This window comes from Hypanus sabinus, chromosome 16, assembly GCF_030144855.1.
Source record: "Hypanus sabinus isolate sHypSab1 chromosome 16, sHypSab1.hap1, whole genome shotgun sequence".
Classification (NCBI taxonomy): domain Eukaryota; kingdom Metazoa; phylum Chordata; class Chondrichthyes; order Myliobatiformes; family Dasyatidae; genus Hypanus; species Hypanus sabinus.
Genome location: NC_082721.1, coordinates 6,394,403 through 6,412,964, shown reverse-complemented (window position 1 = coordinate 6,412,964; position 18,562 = coordinate 6,394,403). Strand labels below are relative to the sequence as shown.

Here is an 18,562-nt window from a genome sequence, read left to right as displayed (position 1 = left end):
TTGTAGGCATCACGGAATCACAGCTAAGAGAAGATTTGTAGCTGTGGGCTTAATGTCCAAGGATGCACACTGTATCGAAAGGACAGACAGGAAAGCAGAGGGGGTGGCTTTGCTCTGTTGGTAGAAAATGAAATCAGATCATTAAAAAGAGGTGATTTAGGGTTGGAAGGTGTTGAATCATTGCAGATTAAGCCAAGGAACTGCAAGGATAAAAAGCCACTATTGTATGCAGACCTCCAAACAGTAGTAAGCATATGGCCTACAAATTACAACGGGAGATAGACAATGCATGCCAAAAGGGCAATGTTACAATAGTCGTGAGGGACCTCAATATACAGGTAGATTGGGAGAATCAGGTTGGTGCTGGATTCCACAAGGGGGAATTTTTAAAGTGCCTACGAGATGGCTTTTTAGAGCAGCTTGTGATTAAGCCCACTAAGGGATCAGCTATTTGGGATTGGGTGTTGTGTAATGAACCAGAATCAATTGGAGACCTTGAGGTAAAAGAACCCTTGCCAGCAAGTGATCATAATATGATCAAATTCATCCTGAAATTTGAGAAGAAGCTAAAGTCAGATGTATCAGTATTACAGTGGAATAAAGGAAATCATTGAGGCTTGAGAGAGGAGCTGGCCAGAACTGATTGGAAAAGAACACTGGCAGGGATGACGGCAGAGCAGCAATGGCTGGAATTTCTGGAAGCAATTCGGAAGGTGCAAGATATATATATCCCAAAGAGGAAGAAGTTTTCTAAAGGAAAGATGACACAACATTGGCTAACAAGAGAAGTCAAAGGCAACATAAAAGCTGAAGAGAGGGCATATAATAGAGCAAAAATTAGTGGGAAGTTAGATGATTGAGAAGCTTTTTAAAAAAAACAACTAAAAGAGTCATTAAGAAGTTAAAGATGGAATATGAAAGTAAACTAGCTAATAATATTAGTGGACATCAAAAACTTCTTCGTAGTGTAAAAGTGAGGTGACAGTGGATATAATACCGCTGGAAAACTATGCTGAAGAGGTAGTAAAGAGGGACATGGAAATGGTGGACAAGCTGGTAGTATGTTGGAAGTTCCAGTTGTTAGGGTCATGAAGTGTGTGAAGTTACTATAACTAGACAGAAGTTTTTAGAAAACTGAAAGGTTTGAAGTAGATAAGTCACCTGGACCGGATGGCGTACACATCAGGGTCTGAAAGAGGTAACTGAAAAGATTGTGGAAGATTAGTAATGATCTTTCAGTATTCAGATACAATATTGGCAATTGTTTGAAGAGGACTAGAATATAAAAGCAATGATGACATGTTCAAACTTTATAAGGCACTGGGAAGACCTCACTTGGAGTAGTGAGAGAAGTTTTGGGCCCCTTCCCGTAGAAAAGATGTGCTGAAACAGGAGGTTCACAAAAACTATTCCAGGTTTGAACAGCTTGTCATATAAAGAGTGTTTGACCCTGGGCCAGAAGAATGAGGGATGACCTCAGTGAAACCTATCGAATGGTGAAAGGCCTTGATAGAGTGGATGTGGAGAGGGTGTTTCCTATGGTGGGAGATTCTAAAACCAGAGGACACAGCCTCAGAATAGGGGGATGTCCTTTTAGAAACCTCTGGAATTCTTTGCCATAAGCAGCTGTGGAGGCCAAGCCTTTATGCATATTTAAGGCAGAGGTTGATAGTTTCTTGATTGGTCAGGGCATTGAGAAAAAGGAAAGTTATATCAGCCTTCATGAAATGCCCTAATTCTGCTCCTATATTTTATGGTCTTTAGCCATCAGGATCTCCCATCTTTAATTAAACATAGAAAACCTACAGCACAATACAGGCCCTTCGGCCCACTAAGCTGTGCCGAACATGTCCCTACATTAGAACTATCTAGGCTTTACTCACAGCCCTGTATTATTCTAAGCTCCATATATCCATCCAGGAGTCTCTTAAGAGACCCTATTGTTTCCACCAGCAGCAGCCCATTCCACGCGCTCACCACTCTCTGCATTAAAAAAAAACTTACCCCGACATCTCCTCTGTACCTTCTTCCAAGAATTACTCAGGATCATGTCAACTCTGTACTGATTCTATAACCCATGGACTAACTTTCTGTGACTCGAGCTGTCAATTTTATTTACTTTTATTTGCAGTTTGCCACCTTTTGCACATTAGTTGTTCATCAGACTTCGTTATTTTTCCCCATGGACTTTATTGTATTTCTTTGTTCTACAGCAAACGCCCACAAGAAAACCAATCTTGGGGTAGTTTATTTATTGAGTTACATAGGCCTTTCCAGCCTTTCGAGCTGCACCACCCGGCAACTCCCTGGTTTAACCCTAGTGTAATCACGGACAGCTTACTATGGCCAAGTAACATACCAACCCATGTGCCTTTGGACTGCAGCAGGAAACCCATGCGGTCACTGGGAGAGCAACGTATAAACTCCTTACCGACAATGCCAGGAGATGTGCGCTTATGGTGTACTCTCTTTGTACTTTGACATATTTACTTTGAGCTTTGCTCAAAAGGTGAAAGACCAATTAATATTGTCACCATGTTGACCGTAAAGGTGCACGTTGTTGTAGTGAGGACAGCAGATGTTAAAGCACAAGTCAGAACTCTGTGGTCTAGGCAGAGGTGAGAACTATAGAATGAGCAAAAAGATGAAGAACGAGCATGAATAATTAGGAGCAATTATTTCCTCAATGTATTCATAAGTGGAGCCATCTGGAATAATCTCCTTTGCTTCAAATAGTACTGATCGGAAAACCGTTCTGTATCACTACATGGTCCATGAGTACAAGGGCTCTTGGGGCTGAGGTGGAACAGGTCATACCTTGGGGTATTCGACAGCCCTTGCTTGCAAAGCAACCTGGAGACCTCTTGGAGGTTCAAAGCAAACTCATTGTTGAAGTATGTACATATGTGTTAACATGTACCACCCTGAGATTCATTTTCTTTCATGTTTTAATAGGTGGGGGGAAGGTGGAGGAAAAAGGAAATGCAATAGATTTTCATGAAAAAACATCATGCATAACAGATTGACAAGCAATGAGCAAAATGCAAATTGTGCAATTAAAGTTGTATTGAGAATATATTTTAAAGTGACTGCAGTGATAATATTGAGAATATATATATCAAGATGGCGTTGGTGATAATTGGCAACGTTCTGTGGGGTGCAAATGATAGTTGCAAATATTCTTTTAAATTTACTTTGAACTTTGAAGAGTGACTGAGTTGGTGTAGAATTGGTTCTTATCCACATCGGTTCAGGGGGCTGATGGTGGTGCTTGTCCACTGGGTCTGATGATGACAGGAGACCTGTGCAGGAGGAAAAGCTGGTGCGCTGGGGTAGTTCCACTCTCTTGACTTCACAAGTCAGAGTCCATGGTATCAACAAGTGTCTCAAACTAGAGTCTGATGTTTGTCGGGTGATACCTGTTCCTGAACTTGGTGCGGGACAAACTGTTAAGTAATAATAAATGTACAAACGATATGGAGAACATACATTGTAAAGTCCTTGAAAGTGAGTCCGTAGGTTGTGGATTCTGTTCCGTGTTGAGGTGAGTGCAATTATCCACACCGGTTCAGGAGCCTTGTGGTTGTATGGTGATAACTGTCCCTGAACCTGGTGCTCAAGTCCAGACACATACAATACAACAACGTAAGAATGTTTAAACTTTACCCCGGCTGAATCTGCAGTGAAGGTGAATTGTACTAAACTTTACCCCGGCTGAATCTGCAGTGAAGGTGAATGTACTAAACTTTACCCCGGCTGAATCTGCAGTGAAGGTGAATGTACTAAACTTCACCCCGGCTGAATCTGCAGTGAAGGTGAATTGTACTAAACTTCACCCCGGCTGAATCTGCAGTGAAGGTGAATTGTACTAAACTTTACCCCGGCTGAATCTGCAGTGAAGGTGAATGTACTAAACTTTACCCCAGCTGAATCTGCAGTGAAGGTGAATTGTACTAAACTTTACCCCGGCTGAATCTGCAGTGAAGGTGAATTGTACTAAACTTTACCCCGGCTGAATCTGCAGTGAAGGTGATTGTACTAAACTTCACCCCGGCTGAATCTGCAGTGAAGGTGAATGTACTAAACTTCACCCCGGCTGAATCTGCAGTGAAGGTGAATTGTACTAAACTTCACCCCGGCTGAATCTGCAGTGAAGGTGAATGTACTAAACTTCACCCCGGCTGAATCTGCAGTGAAGGTGAATGTACTAAACTTCACCCCGGCTGAATCTGCAGTGAAGGTGAATTGTACTAAACTTTACCCCAGCTGAATCTGCAGTGAAGGTGAATTGTACTAAACTTCACCCCGGCTGAATCTGCAGTGAAGGTGAATTGTACTAAACTTTACCCCGGCTGAATCTGCAGTGAAGGTGAATGTACTAAACTTTACCCCAGCTGAATCTGCAGTGAAGGTGAATTGTACTAAACTTTACCCCGGCTGAATCTGCAGTGAAGGTGAATTGTACTAAACTTTACCCCGGCTGAATCTGCAGTGAAGGTGAATGTACTAAACTTCACCCCGGCTGAATCTGCAGTGAAGGTGATTGTACTAAACTTCACCCCGGCTGAATCTGCAGTGAAGGTGAATGTACTAAACTTCACCCCGGCTGAATCTGCAGTGAAGGTGAATTGTACTAAACTTCACCCCGGCTGAATCTGCAGTGAAGGTGAATGTACTAAACTTTACCCCGGCTGAATCTGCAGTGAAGGTGAATGTACTAAACTTCACCCCGGCTGAATCTGCAGTGAAGGTGAATGTACTGATGCTGCAAGTGGACTTGATAGCTGATAGCTTCCTTCTGAGGAGCTGTATTTCTCACTGTTCTGAACCAGAAGCTGAAGATAGCAATGTGCAGCATTACCATTTCTATCTCTGGCTTACACAAGCTAATTGGAATAAACTGATTGCCAGCTTGGTGAGTTGTAAAAATGTTATCCTTTATGTATTGGAAACAAAATGCAGTAATGACATTTATACAGAAAAGGGCCATCATAAAGGATCCCACCCTCCCTGCTCATGGACTGTTTGTCCCACTCCCATCGGGGAGGAGGCTACGTAACATCCACACCAGGACCACCAGACTCAAAAACAGTTACTTTCCCCAAACAGTAAGGCTGATCAACACCTCCACCCACAAACCCACCTACCACACCCCCAACCACCGCTACCTTATCATTTCCTGTGAGTCACCTGATCTACAGATGCTTCATGGATATACAATCAGTCTATGTATATAAACTATGTTGTGTACTTATATTTATTTATTTTTTGTGCTGCATTAAATCTGGAGTAACAATTATTAAGTCCCCTTTACAGTTGCCAGTTTAAGTGTTGAGCTAACAACTCAGCTGCATGTGTGTGAGTGTGTGTGTGTCTGTGTCTGTGTATGTTGTCAGTGATAAAGTTAAACTTTTAACAAGTTAAGCTTTTAGCTGGAGAAAGGTGTTGGAGTGTTGGGTCCTACGCTGCAAGAGTTGGTTGGCTGTGGACTCATTTTTGGAGGACCCTGTGGTTCATTTTGCTTCTTTCTGGATTCTGGTTACATTTTATTTGCTATTTTGTGCAATTTTTGATTGGGGTGTGCTTCGGTGCAAACTAGTTCTGTGGCCTGGAGTCAGTAAAGCACACAGCACTGAACTGAACTGAAACTAGACCATTTTGAGGAATCTGCGGTGATGTTTAATATTCTGTGAGTTATTTGTTTGTGTTTTGCTGTTTGTGTGATTTGTTTGTTTTTTCACACATTGGGTGTTTGGTGTCTTTGACTTCCATGGTGATTTATTTTCATGGCTGTCTGTGGGAGGACTAATCTCAGAGTTGTATCCTGCTTATATACTTTGATAATAAAGCTATTTTGAATATTTAAACAAGAACCAGTGTCCTGTTCTTCATGTAACTAGCAAGCAGTGGTCAGTTTGAAGTTGGATGCACGGCTTTGCAAAGCGAAGTGACGAGGAGATTTGAAACGTTTACCTCCGTCTTGTCTTTTGATGCTGACTGGTCTGCCGAGTGTTTCCAGCATTGTCTGGTCTTTCACGGATTGACCAAGCAGGACACTGTGACCTCTCTCGAGTTACTGATAGCTCTTCAGTTCGTGATTAATGGTCTAAAACTTGTGTTTAATTTGAAGATGCCTAGAGGAACGGATGAGAAGTGAGCCCAGAAGCTCTTTGATCAGCATCTGTATGCAAGTCGCTACTTCCAGAAGCCCAGGATGTCAAATTCTGCTTTCATCGTTCATCATTTTGCTGATAATGTATGTCATTAATTTTTAAATTCCACCTCTGAACTTAAATTAATCGTGACAAAAAAACTAAATAAATGCAATCAACACAGGTTGCAAATGTGAAAGTTCACATTTTCTGGGCTTCTGAGATGAGAGAATTCAAAGAATCCTGAATGTTCTAAATTTAATTTTAATAAAACTGGTATGACTAAACATTACAAATTAAATATTGACATCTCTTGTTTTCATTGGACTTAGGACTTACACGGATTATTACACAGATAATTTTTATTTTAGAGAGAGAGTGCAGAATAAACCCTTCAGACCATGCTGCCCAGCATTTAACACTGGCCTAATCACAGGATAATTTTACCATGGTCAGTTAGCCTATTAACTGTATGTCCTTCAACAATGGGAGGAAACCAGAATACCAGGAGGAAACCTACGTTGAGCGTACAAACTGTGCCAGAATTGAACTCAGAACTCCGACACCCTAAGCTGTTACAGCGCCATTGCAACCACCATGACATCACACATCTATTTCTGCTTTGAGAACGTATTGTTGTTTTGAGTATTACACAGTTAATCGTTACATTTTGCAAATTCAGTGTGATGATAAATTTAAAATAGATTCTATTGCCTGTAGTCTTAAACTGTTGCTTCTGATTTAGAACGTGGTTCAGCACCCGCATCATGGGCTGAAGGGTCAGTAGTGATCTTTGAACCTGCTAAGATCAATCTCATCCTTTCAGCCCTGCATTTTTCACTCAACAGAGTGTTTGTATTAGCAGCAGGTACCATTTTATCAGCTTGCTTAAACTCAGGAGCTATAACATTTGAAATTATTGTCTGCTAGATTTAGCCATTGTAATCTCTAAAATATTGTTTTGGTTTTAGGTGTTGTATCAATGTGAAGGATTTTTGGAGAAAAATAGAGATACAGTATATGAAGAACCAATTAACATTTTGAAAGCAAGCAAGGTAAGTTCTCATTTAACTTTGTGGTTTAAGTGTGTGCTGACTTAAGTCCATCATCCCTACTGAGGTACAAGCTAATAACAACTGCATGCCAGAGTCCCCTGTCCTGGGCCAGTCTTTCAGTCCTTCAAAGTGCAGCCCATCAAAGATACTTCCTCTCCCAGGGATGAGAACTTTGGAGCTTCTGCTGGTGTTTCTGTAGCTCTGGATTTTTATGGGATGGGGTTGTTAGTCCCATGCCCAACCTTTCTCCTTTCAGGCTTTTCCTTTAGGCATCTGAGATTAAAACACCAAACACAAGTGTTGGACCATCAATTATTAACACCAGAGTTCTGAGCAACTTGAGAGAGATCACAATATATTGTTAGGTCAACCCACAGAAGACCAGATCATGGTGGAAACTCTCAGCAAGTCGGTCAACATCAAAGGACAGAAACAGGTGATGTTTCAAGTTGCATTTTGGAGAAAAGTTCTTTCATTTGGCAGTATACACGTATACGGGTGAATAACAATGAACTTGAAGAACTGCCATCCAGCCTCTGTTCCTTGCACTTTTCACCCCGTCTCCAGGTTCTGTATAGGTAACAGTGCTGGAAGGTATTTTCTGTTTGTGACATTGCACCCAACAATCCATCAAGCTGGTAATAAAAAGCTTGCTCCACCAAAGTTCTGGCTCTAGTCTTTCCCTTTGTAATTACAGTAAACCCCAGTCAATTTGAGCCTAGTGGACTGTAACTTGATGTAATATTGAGGAAGTCTGAGGGTGGAGGGGAGGAAGTTGTCTCTGAACCATTGAGTGTGTGTCTTCAGGGTCCTTTATGGGCACTCTCTATGGTGGCAATGAGAGGAGAGGGTATCCTGGTTGAAGAGGGCACTCTCTATGATGGCAATGAGAGGAGAGGGTATCCTGGTTGAAGAGGGCACTCTCTATGGTGGCAATGAGAGGAGAGGGTATCCTGGTTGAAGAGGGCACTCTCTATGGTGGCAATGAGAGGAGAGGGTATCCTGGTTGAAGAGGGCACTCTCTATGGTGGCAATGAGAAGAGAGGGTGCCCTGGTTGAAGAGGGTCCTTAATGATGGACGCTGCTTTCCTTGAGACATCACCTGGTGATGTCCTCTGGTGGGGAAGCCAGTGCCCATGATGGAGCTGGCTGATTTTGCAACTTTCTGCAGCTTTTTCCGATCCTGTGCAGTGACACCACTGTAGCAGATGGTGATGCAATCATCTCTCCATGGTCACGAAACAGCGCGCCTAGGTGTACATCACAGTGAATGTGAGCAGTCTGGACTGCATGTTTTCTGTAATATTGAGGGATTAGCTGGTAGCAATACTTCAATATTTGTCTGAAACTGGTTGGAATTCATTTAATTCCTGGATTTCACTAAATTTGAGCAAAACCTCTTTTAATTAGCAAAAGATTTGCATGTTCATTTAGACTGGCATTTCACAATAATACATAATCCTCTAATCTAATATCCTGAGGCATCATCTGAATTTGAATGTTTAGTGCAACACAAGCAAAATGCTGGAGGAACTCAGCAGATCAGGCAGCATCTATGGAAATGAACAAACTATTGACATTTCAGGCAGAGACCTTTCATCAGGACTGGAAAGGAAGGGGAAGATGCCAGAATAAGAAGGTGGGGGAGAGGGAAGGAGGACAAGCCAAGAAGGTGATGGGTGAAGCCAGGTGGATGGGGGGGGGGGGGAGGTGGATGAAGTAAGGATCTGTGAGGTAATAGGTGGAAAACATAAAGGGCTGAAGAAGGAAGCTAATAGGAGAGGAGAGTGAATCCAGGGAGAAGGGCAAGGAGGACATGGGGGGTGGAGGTGAGGAGAAGAGGTAAGAGGCCAGAGTGGAGAACTGAAGAAGAGGGGAGGGGAAATATCTCCAGAATGGATGTTTAGTGACTGATATTTTTATAGCCCCTTCATATTCTGGCTGAGTTTATTTGTGTAGGAGTCTACAATCATAGATAAGTCCAGCTGACTAGACAGGCCCTTTGTCCCATCTAGTTAATGCCAAAAGCCAGTTAAACTGGCTACTCCCATTGATCTGCACCGGGACCATAGTCCTCCATATCCTTACCATCCATGTAGCTATCCAAACTTCTCTTCAACTTTGAAATTGAGCTCACATTCACCCCTAGTGTTGGCAGCTCATCCACAACCTCTCGACCCACTGAGTGAAGATGGTTCCCCTAATGTTTTGCTTAAACTTCTCACCTTTCACCTTGAACCCATGACCTCTGGGAGTCCCAACCCACCCTCCGGAAAAAGCCTGCTTGCATTTACCCTGTCTATACCCCTCATAATTTCATATACCTCTATCAAATCTCTCTATCTTCTAAAGAATACAGTTCTAACCTATTTAATTTTCCCTTGTGACTCGGGTCCTCCAGACCCAGAAACATCTTTGTAAATTTTCTCTGCACTCTTTCAACCTTGCTTACATCTTTCCTGTAGGTAGGCGACCAAAACTACACACAATATTTTTTTTTTGAAAACTTTATTTTATTGCATTTTTAAGTAATTACAGAGTGAAATATGAAAAAAAAGATATGTATATAACCCTTCCCCCTCCCCTTAACCCCTCCCCCCTAACTATCCTATAGAAAAAAAGAGAAAAAAAAAGATAAAAAAAGAAAGAAAGAAAGAGTGCCTGGTTGTTGGTAGATCTCCACATGCTCCATGGAGTTCGTAATAACTTTAATATATATATTTATTTCTTTCCCCAAATAATCAATTGTTTCACCTTCAGAGCATCTATATATTTAGTCCTGTCTTTTGTAAATAAGGGCTCCAAATTTTCAGAAATGTTTCATATTTATCTCTTAAATTATAAGTAATTTTTTCTAATGGAATACAGCCATAGATTTCTTTCTTCCAAGAGTCTATACTTAAATATGTATCTGATTTCCAAGTAACTGCAATAGCTTTTTTGGCTACTGCCAGTGCAATTTTTATGAATTCTTTCTGGTATTTATTTAGTTTGAGTTTCGGTTTTATCCCTTCAATATCACCTAATAAGAGTAATATTGGATTATGAGGAAGTTGTGTTCCTGTAATTTGTTCCAGTAAAAGTCTTAAATTTGTCCAAAAAGGTTGAATTTTAGAGCAAGACCATGTAGAATGTAAAAAAAGTACCAGTTTCCTGGTTACATCGGAAACACTGATCCGATAAATTTGGATTTAATTTATTTATTTTTTGTGGTGTAATATATAATTGATGTAGAAAATTATGCTGCACTAATCTTAACCGAACATTTATTGTATTTGTCATACTATCAAGACATAATCTTGACCAATTTATTTCTTCAATTTTAATATTCAAATCACTTTCCCATTTTTGTCTTGACTTATGGACTCCTTGTTTAATTGCCTGTTTTTGAATCAAATTATACATACAAGATATAAATTTTTTAATATTTCCTTTTTGAATTAAAATTTCTATTTCATTAGATTTCGGCAATAACATTGTCTGACCTAATTTTTCTCTTAAATAAGCCCTTAATTGAAAATAACAAAATAAAGTGTTATTTGATACTTTATATTTATTCTTTAATTGATCAAATGACATTAATGTACCTCCTTCAAAACAATCTCCTATATATCTAATCCCTTTTTGAATCCAGTTATATAAAAGTTGGTTGTCCATTGTGAAAGGAATAAGTCTATTTTGAATTAAAGATCTCTTTGCTAATAAAGATTTTTTTGTCTCATCATCAACATTTATCTTATTCCATAAGTCAATCAAATGTTTTAATATAGGAGATTCTTTCTTTTCCCGTATCCATTTAGATTCCCATTTGTATATAACATCTTCTGGTACGTTTTCTCCTATTTTATCTAATTCTATTCTAATCCATGCCGGTTTATCTTTCTTGAAAAAAGATGCAATAAATCTAAGTTGATTTGCTTTATAATAATTCTTAAAATTTGGAAGTTGTAATCCTCCTAGATCAAATTTCCATGTCAATTTTTCTTGACATCTTACCTTTCCAGAGAAATTTCCTCACATATTTGTTTAACTCTTGAAAAAACTTCTGGGGTAATTGTATTGGTAATGATTGAAATAAATATTGTAGTCTAGGGAATATATTCATTTTTATAGTATTTACTCTACCTACTAATGTTATTGGTAATGCCATCCATTTATCAAGATCTTCCTGAATTTTTTTCAAAAGTGGTAAATAATTTAATTTGTATAAGTTTTTTATGTCATTATCAACTCTTAGACCTAAATATTTTATACCATTTGCTGGCCATCTAAATTGAGTAATTAATCGACATTGATTATAATCTCCTCTAGTAAGAGGTAAAATTTCACTTTTATCCCAATTTATTTTATAACCCGATATTTTCCCATATTCTTCTAATCTATAAGATAATTTGCGTAGTGAATTTAATGGATCTGTTAAATAAAGTAGAACATCATCAGCAAATAAGTTAATCTTGTATTCTTCCTGATTAACTCTGAAACCCTTAATATCTGGGTCCATCCTAATTAATTCAGCTAGTGGTTCTATTGCCAACACAAACAAAGCAGGTGATAATGGGCAACCTTGCCTAGTTGATCTTGTTAACTGAAATGATGTTGAAATTTGACCATTTGTCACTACTTTAGCTTTGGGATTAGTATTTAAGGTTTTAATCCATTTTATAAATGATGTTCCTAATCCATATTTTTCCAATACCTTAAATAAAAAAAAACCATTCCAATCTATCAAATGCTTTTTCTGCAACAAAGCAACTGCCATACTCGTTTCCTCCCTCTTTTGCGCTAAATGGATTATACTAAATAACCGGGTTACATTATCTGCCGATTGTCTATTTTTGATAAATCCTGTTTGATCCATATGCACTAATTTTGGTAAGCATTTAGATAACCTATTAGATAAGATTTTTGCTATTATTTTATAATCGGTGTTTAATAAAGAAATAGGTCTATATGATGCTGGTTTTAAAAGGTCTCTATCTTTTTTTGGCAATACTATTAAAATAGCTGTTGAAAAAGATTCTGGAAGTTTATGCGTTCTTTCCGCTTGATGTATTAACTCCATAAAAGGAGGAATTAATAAATCTTTAAACTTTTTATAAAATTCAGGCGGAAAACCATCTTCTCCTGGAGATTTATTACTTTGGAGTGATCCCAGAGCTTCTTCAACTTCCTTCAATGTAAAAGGCATACCTAATCCCTTCTGTTCTTCTGTATTTAATTTTGGAAGAGTTATTTGTGATAAAAATTCTTCTATCTTAATGTCATCATTCTTTGATTATGATTTATACAACTCAGAATAACAATTCTTAAAAGCCTCATTAATTTCTAGAGGCTTATAAGTAATTTCATTCACTTTTGTTTGAATTGCATTTATTGTTTTAGAAATCTGATCTGTTTTTAACTGCCATGCAAGAACTTTATGTGATCTTTCACCTAGTTCATAATATCTCTGTTTAGTTCTCATAATTGCTTTTTCTGTTCGATATGTCTGGAGTGTATTACATTTTAACTTCTTATTAATAAGTTGTCTTCGTTTTTCTTCTGTCATATTTCTTTGAGATTCTTTTTCTAATTTTATAATCTCTTTTTCCAATTGATCTATTTCTATCATATATTCCTTCTTAATTTTAGAAGTATAACTTATTATCTGGCCTCTCAAATATGCTTTCATTGCTTCCCACAATATAAATTTATCATCAACTGAATGTAAATTTGTATCTAAAAAGAACTGAATCTGCTTTTTCATAAAATCACAAAAATCTTGACGTTTTAGTAGAATTGAATTAAATCTCCATCTATAAATTGATTCCTCTTTATCCATCATTATCATTGTCATTATTAAAGGAGAGTGATCAGACAATATTCTTGCTTTATATTCCACATTTTTCACTCTATCTTGAGTATTTGTTGATAATAGGAAAAAATGTATCCTTGAATATGTTTTATGTCTATTTGAATAAAATGAATAGTCCCTTTCTTTTGGATTGATTCTTCTCCATATATCAATCAAATTTAAGTCTTTCATCAATGATAGAGTTAATTTTGCTACTTTTGATTTTGTAATAGCCTTTGTTGATCTATCTAAAACTGGATCTAAACAAAAATTAAAATCTCCACCTATTAATATTTTATCATGTGCATTAGCCAAATCCAAAAAGACCTCCTGTATAAATTTTACATCATTTTCATTTGGTGCATAAATATTCATAAGAGTCCATAGTTCTGAAAAAATTTGACAATGTATAATTAAATATCTTCCTGCCGAATCAATTAATAAATTTTGTATTTTAATTGGTAAATTTTTATTAACCAAAATTGCTACTCCTCTCGCCTTTGAGTTAAATGAAGCTGCAATAACATTTCCAACCCAGTCTCTTTTTAATTTCTGATGTTCTATATCCGTTAAATGAGTTTCTTGTAAGAAAGCTATATCTATTTTCATTTTTTAAATATATGTTAAAATTCTTTTTCTTTTTATTGGTCCATTAAGCCTATTAACATTAAAACTTCAAAAATTCAATAAATTAGTCATTATTTTTAATTATGTTACTCCAATCTATAATAATACCTAATCTTTCAACTTTCATGGTATCCTGGGAAATCTTTTTAAAAGTCTCCATGTTGCTATGTGTGTCCCCACCAATCATCCAGGCAAAAGAATAGAAGAAAAATAGAAGATAAAGAAAAATACAAAATACCCCCCTACTAATGTTGTGAAAGAAAAAGAACACAACATTACCCCCCTCTATTGTACAGGTCATGGCAATCGCCATGATTACACACGTGAATCCCGTAGTAACCGATCCAAAGCTCCCCAGCCCCCCCAACATAAAAAGTGTATATATATAAAAAAAGAAATATACTATTCTCAATTAATATTTCTAAAATTTTACTTTTCTCCCTTATATCATCCTTAAATGTCCATCAGTTCCATTCACTATCTCTGTCGTCATCTTTAACCATTACATTTAGAAGTCTCTACGTTTAATTAGTGAATAAATGGAAGTTTTTGTGTGAACACCTCCGCTTCTCGATAATCGGGAAAAAATCTTTTTCCCTCCACCAAAAAAATTATCAGTGTTGCTGGGTGACGCATTAAAAACTTATAACCTTTTTCCCATAAGACTTTTTTAGCTGGATTAAATTCTTTCTTTCTCTTCAAAAGGTTGTAACATATCAGGATAAAAAAGAACTGGTTTCTCTGCTATCATCAATGAACCTTTTCTTCTTTTGGCACCTTGGGCAGCCGCCCTCAAAATCTTTTCTTTTTCCTGGTATCTTAAACATCTTATCAAAATTGATCGCGGATTTTGATCGTCTTGAGATCTTGGTCTTAAGGCTCTGTGCACCCTTTCAATCTCAATTGAAGTTTCTTCTCCCATTTCCAATTTTTCAGGAATCCATTTTTGAAAAAAATTTATTGGGTCGTCTCCTTCGGTACCTTCTTTAAGTCCAACAATTTTAATATTGTTGCGTCTACTAAAATTTTCAAGCTTATCAAATTTTTCCACGAATTGTTTTCTTTCTGATGTCCAGCCATTATTATCATCTTCCATATTCTTCATTCTTCCTTCCATATCTTCTATTTTGACTGCCAAATCTGTAATTTCCTTTTCCATTTTTTCCTGTTTCTTTGTCATTTTATCAAACATAGTCTCCATATTTATTATTTTTTCTTTAATTACTTTTTGGTTACTTTTAATTACTTTTAATGCATTTAATTTTTCTAATTTATGCATTATTTGCCTCAAAGTCTTTTTTGTATTTTCAGAGGAACTTTCATCTTCATCTCCATCTTCGTCTGATTTTTCCAGAGAGTCCGGCTCTCTCTGACTCACTTTCACTGTCGGTTTCAGTCGTTGCTGGGTTTTGTAGTTCTGGTTGCACTCGTTTGCGCATGCTCGTTCCTTTGCGCATGCGCAGTTCTCGTTGATCCTTTCCTTTAGAAATGGCCGATGCTGCCGCGGTCTCCTGTTCTGTTTCACCGGTGGTGTGTTGTACCTGAGTCCGCGGTTCTTCGGTAGAAGTAGGCCTTGATTCTGTTCCAGCTTTGGCTGTCTTCGCGGTAGTAGTTTTCTTCGTCCTCTGTTTATGAGGCATAGCTTAAAACAATCCGAAGTAGTTTATAAGTAACCTTAAAAAAGTATTGATTAACTTTTCTTCACTTAAACATTGATTTATTAACTTTTTTACGGGAGGGCTGGGTTCCAGCGTCTCGATCCTACGTCATCACGTGATGTCCCCCAACTACACACAATATTCCAAACTAGGCCTCACCAACGTCTTGTACAACTTCAACATAACATCTCATCTTCTGTACTCAATACATTGATTTACGAAGGCCAATGTGCCAAAAGCTTTCTTTACAACCCTATCTACCTGTGACACCACCTTCAATGACTTGTATGCTGTATTCCCAGATCCCTTTTGTTCTACCACACTCCTCGGTGCCCTCCATAATGTACTGGTGAGGCACAGGAGTACGTTCAGCCAGAGACTCATTCCACCGAGATGTAACACTGAGCGTCATAGGTAGTCATTCCTGCCTGTGGCCATCAAACTTTACAATTCCTCCCTCAGAGTGTCAGACACCCTGAGCCAATAGGCTGGTCCTGGACTTATTTCCACTTGGAATAATTTACTTATTATTATTTAATTATTTGTGGTTTTATATTGCTATATTTCTACACTATTCTTGGTTGGTGCGACTGTAACGAAACCCAATTTCCCTCGGGATCAATAAAGTATGTCTGTCTGTCTGTCTACTGTTCACAGTGTAAGACCTACCCTCCTTGGACCCAACAAAGAGCAAAAACTTGCAGTTGTCTACATTAAATTCCATCTTCCATTTTTTGGCCCATTTTTCTAGCTGATGCAAATCCCTCTGCAAGCCATGATAGCCTTCCTCACATCCACTACACCCCCAATGTTGGTGTCATCCACGAATTTGCTGATCCAATTAACCACATTATCATCCAGATCATTGATATAGATGTGAAGCACCAAAGGACTTAGCACCAATCTCTGTGGCACACCACTTGTCACAGGCCTCCAGTCAGAGGTGCAACCATCTACTACCGCCCTCTGGCTTCTCCCACAAAGATGATATCTAATTTACTACCTTGTCCTGAATGCCAAGCGACTGAAGCTTCTTGACCAGCCTCCCACATGGACTTTATCAATGGCTTTCTAAAGTTCATGTAGACACCATCCACTACCTTGCCTTCATCCACTTTCCTAGTAACTTCCTCAAACTCCGTAAGATTGGTTAGACGTGACTTACCATGCATGAGCCATGCTGATTATCCTTAATCAGTCCATGTACAACCAAATATTCATAAATGTGGTCTGTTAGAATACATTCCCACAACTGACTGTCAGACTCACTGGCCTATAGTTTCCTGGTTTCCATTTGAAGCCTTTTTTAAACAGTGGAACAACATTGGCTATTCTCTGATCCTCTCGTACCTCATCTGTTGCTACGGATGTTTTAAATATCTCTGCCAGAGCCCCAGCACTTTCTGCACTTGCTTCTGATGGGGTCAGAGGGAACACCATGTAAGGCCCTGGGGATTTATCCACCCTGATTTGCCTCAGGGTAGCAAACACCACTTCCTCTGTAAGAGGCACAGGCTGAATGAAGTTGATGCAACTTTACTTTTGCCTCCACCCTTCGGGTATTCCAGAGGACCAGTTTTGTCCCTAGTAATCCCTTTAGACAATAGAAAATAGACAATAGACAGTAGGTGCAGAAGTAGACCATTCGGCCTTTCGAGCCTTTCCTCTTGTGTTTGAAAACATTTGAACTTCCATTGAAGGATTTGTTTAAAAAAAAACAGTTGGAAAATCGAAGGTTGAGATAGTTACTCCAGCATGTCCCTTGTTTTCAAAAATCTGAGTATAATTAAAGGCATTTTATACAGTCAAGGCTCATTTGCCTTGCTGGCTGAGATGGTATATAATTCCCATCCCTCGTTACCTGGTGGTAGTTAGCTCCCTTTTTAAACTGCTGCATCTTCAAAAAGCGATGCTTCAAAAAGGCAGCATCCATCATTAAGGACCCCCATAACCCAGGACATGCCCTTTTCTCGTTGCTACCATCAAGGAGGAGGTACAGGAGCCTGAGGTCGCACACTCAATGTTTTAGGAAATGCTGTTCCTGCACCGCCATTGGGGCACCGTGGTACTGTAGCAATCAGCATGGTGCAGTTGCAGCTCGGAATTCATTTCCGATGCCATCTGTGGATGTGTATGCTTCCTTGGTGGCTCCAGTATCTTGTATGTTCTCCCTGTAAACGTCGGTTTCCTCAGTGGCCTCACTTTCCTCCCACATTCCGGTTAATTGGTCATTGTACATTGTTTTGTGATGTGTTTGATCATTTGTGGCCTACGGTGTTGGCAATCATGGCCTCTCTATTAATGACCACAATTGTCCTCGGTTACTTTTCCTACTTAACTGGTTTGCCATTGCCTTCTGGGCAGTGTCTTTACAAGACGGGTGACCCCAGCCATTATCAATACTCTTCAGAAATTGTCTGTCTGGTGTCAGATGTTGCATAACCAGGACTTGTGATATCCACCGGCTGCTCATACGACCATCCACCACCTGCTCCCACGGCTTCATGTGATCGGGGAAGGGGAGGGTGGTTCTGCAGGAGGCTCTGCACCTTGCACCTCCTTTGGTAGAGACACATCTCCACCCCACTGCCTGTGATTAGGCTAGGGTTAAACTGTGTGTGGTGGGTGGCTCGACTTGTTAGGCTGAAAGGGTTTGTTCCATGTTGCATCTCTAAATGAATAACTGAATGGTCGTGAACACCACCTTGTAGTTTGCTCTCACTACTACATTTTTAAAAATGTAGTAACTTAGTTTTTTTAACTGTCCTGTACTGCTGCTGAAGAACACAGTGTGTCTGTGTTAATAATCTGAATTCTGACCAGTTTATTATTCAGATAATAAAGGAGAATTGTGTTTCTTATCATAGTCTTGGATTCTGCAGGTATCAGATATTTCAGGTGTTGGTAATACCCTAGTGCTTTTAGGGTGATTTGATTGTACTTCCAATCTGCTGCGATTGAATTTTCAAAAACGTGTCACTCCAGTTCGCTTTCCACTGTGATTACCATTATAATTAAGCTGCGTTTGCTTTCTACGTGCTAGCGTTCACAACTCAGTAACCACAAGACATGTTCCCGTTCCATTAGTGAAATGCTGTCATTCTGCAGCTGTAATGCGTTCCTCCTCTTCACCTGCCTGTGAAACACACCGTGTGCCCATCTCTTCTTGTGAACATTGCTCAAGTGATTCCTCCCTTTTAATGATGCAGCCATCTCTGGCTCTGGTCTGCTCATAGT

At 38.9% G+C, this 18,562-nt stretch overlaps 1 pseudogene; it reads left to right on the top strand.

The window, feature by feature from the left end:
• LOC132406571 (unconventional myosin-Va-like) overlaps positions 1-18,562 on the top strand; it is a 140,452-nt pseudogene that overhangs the window by 33,866 nt on the left and 88,024 nt on the right.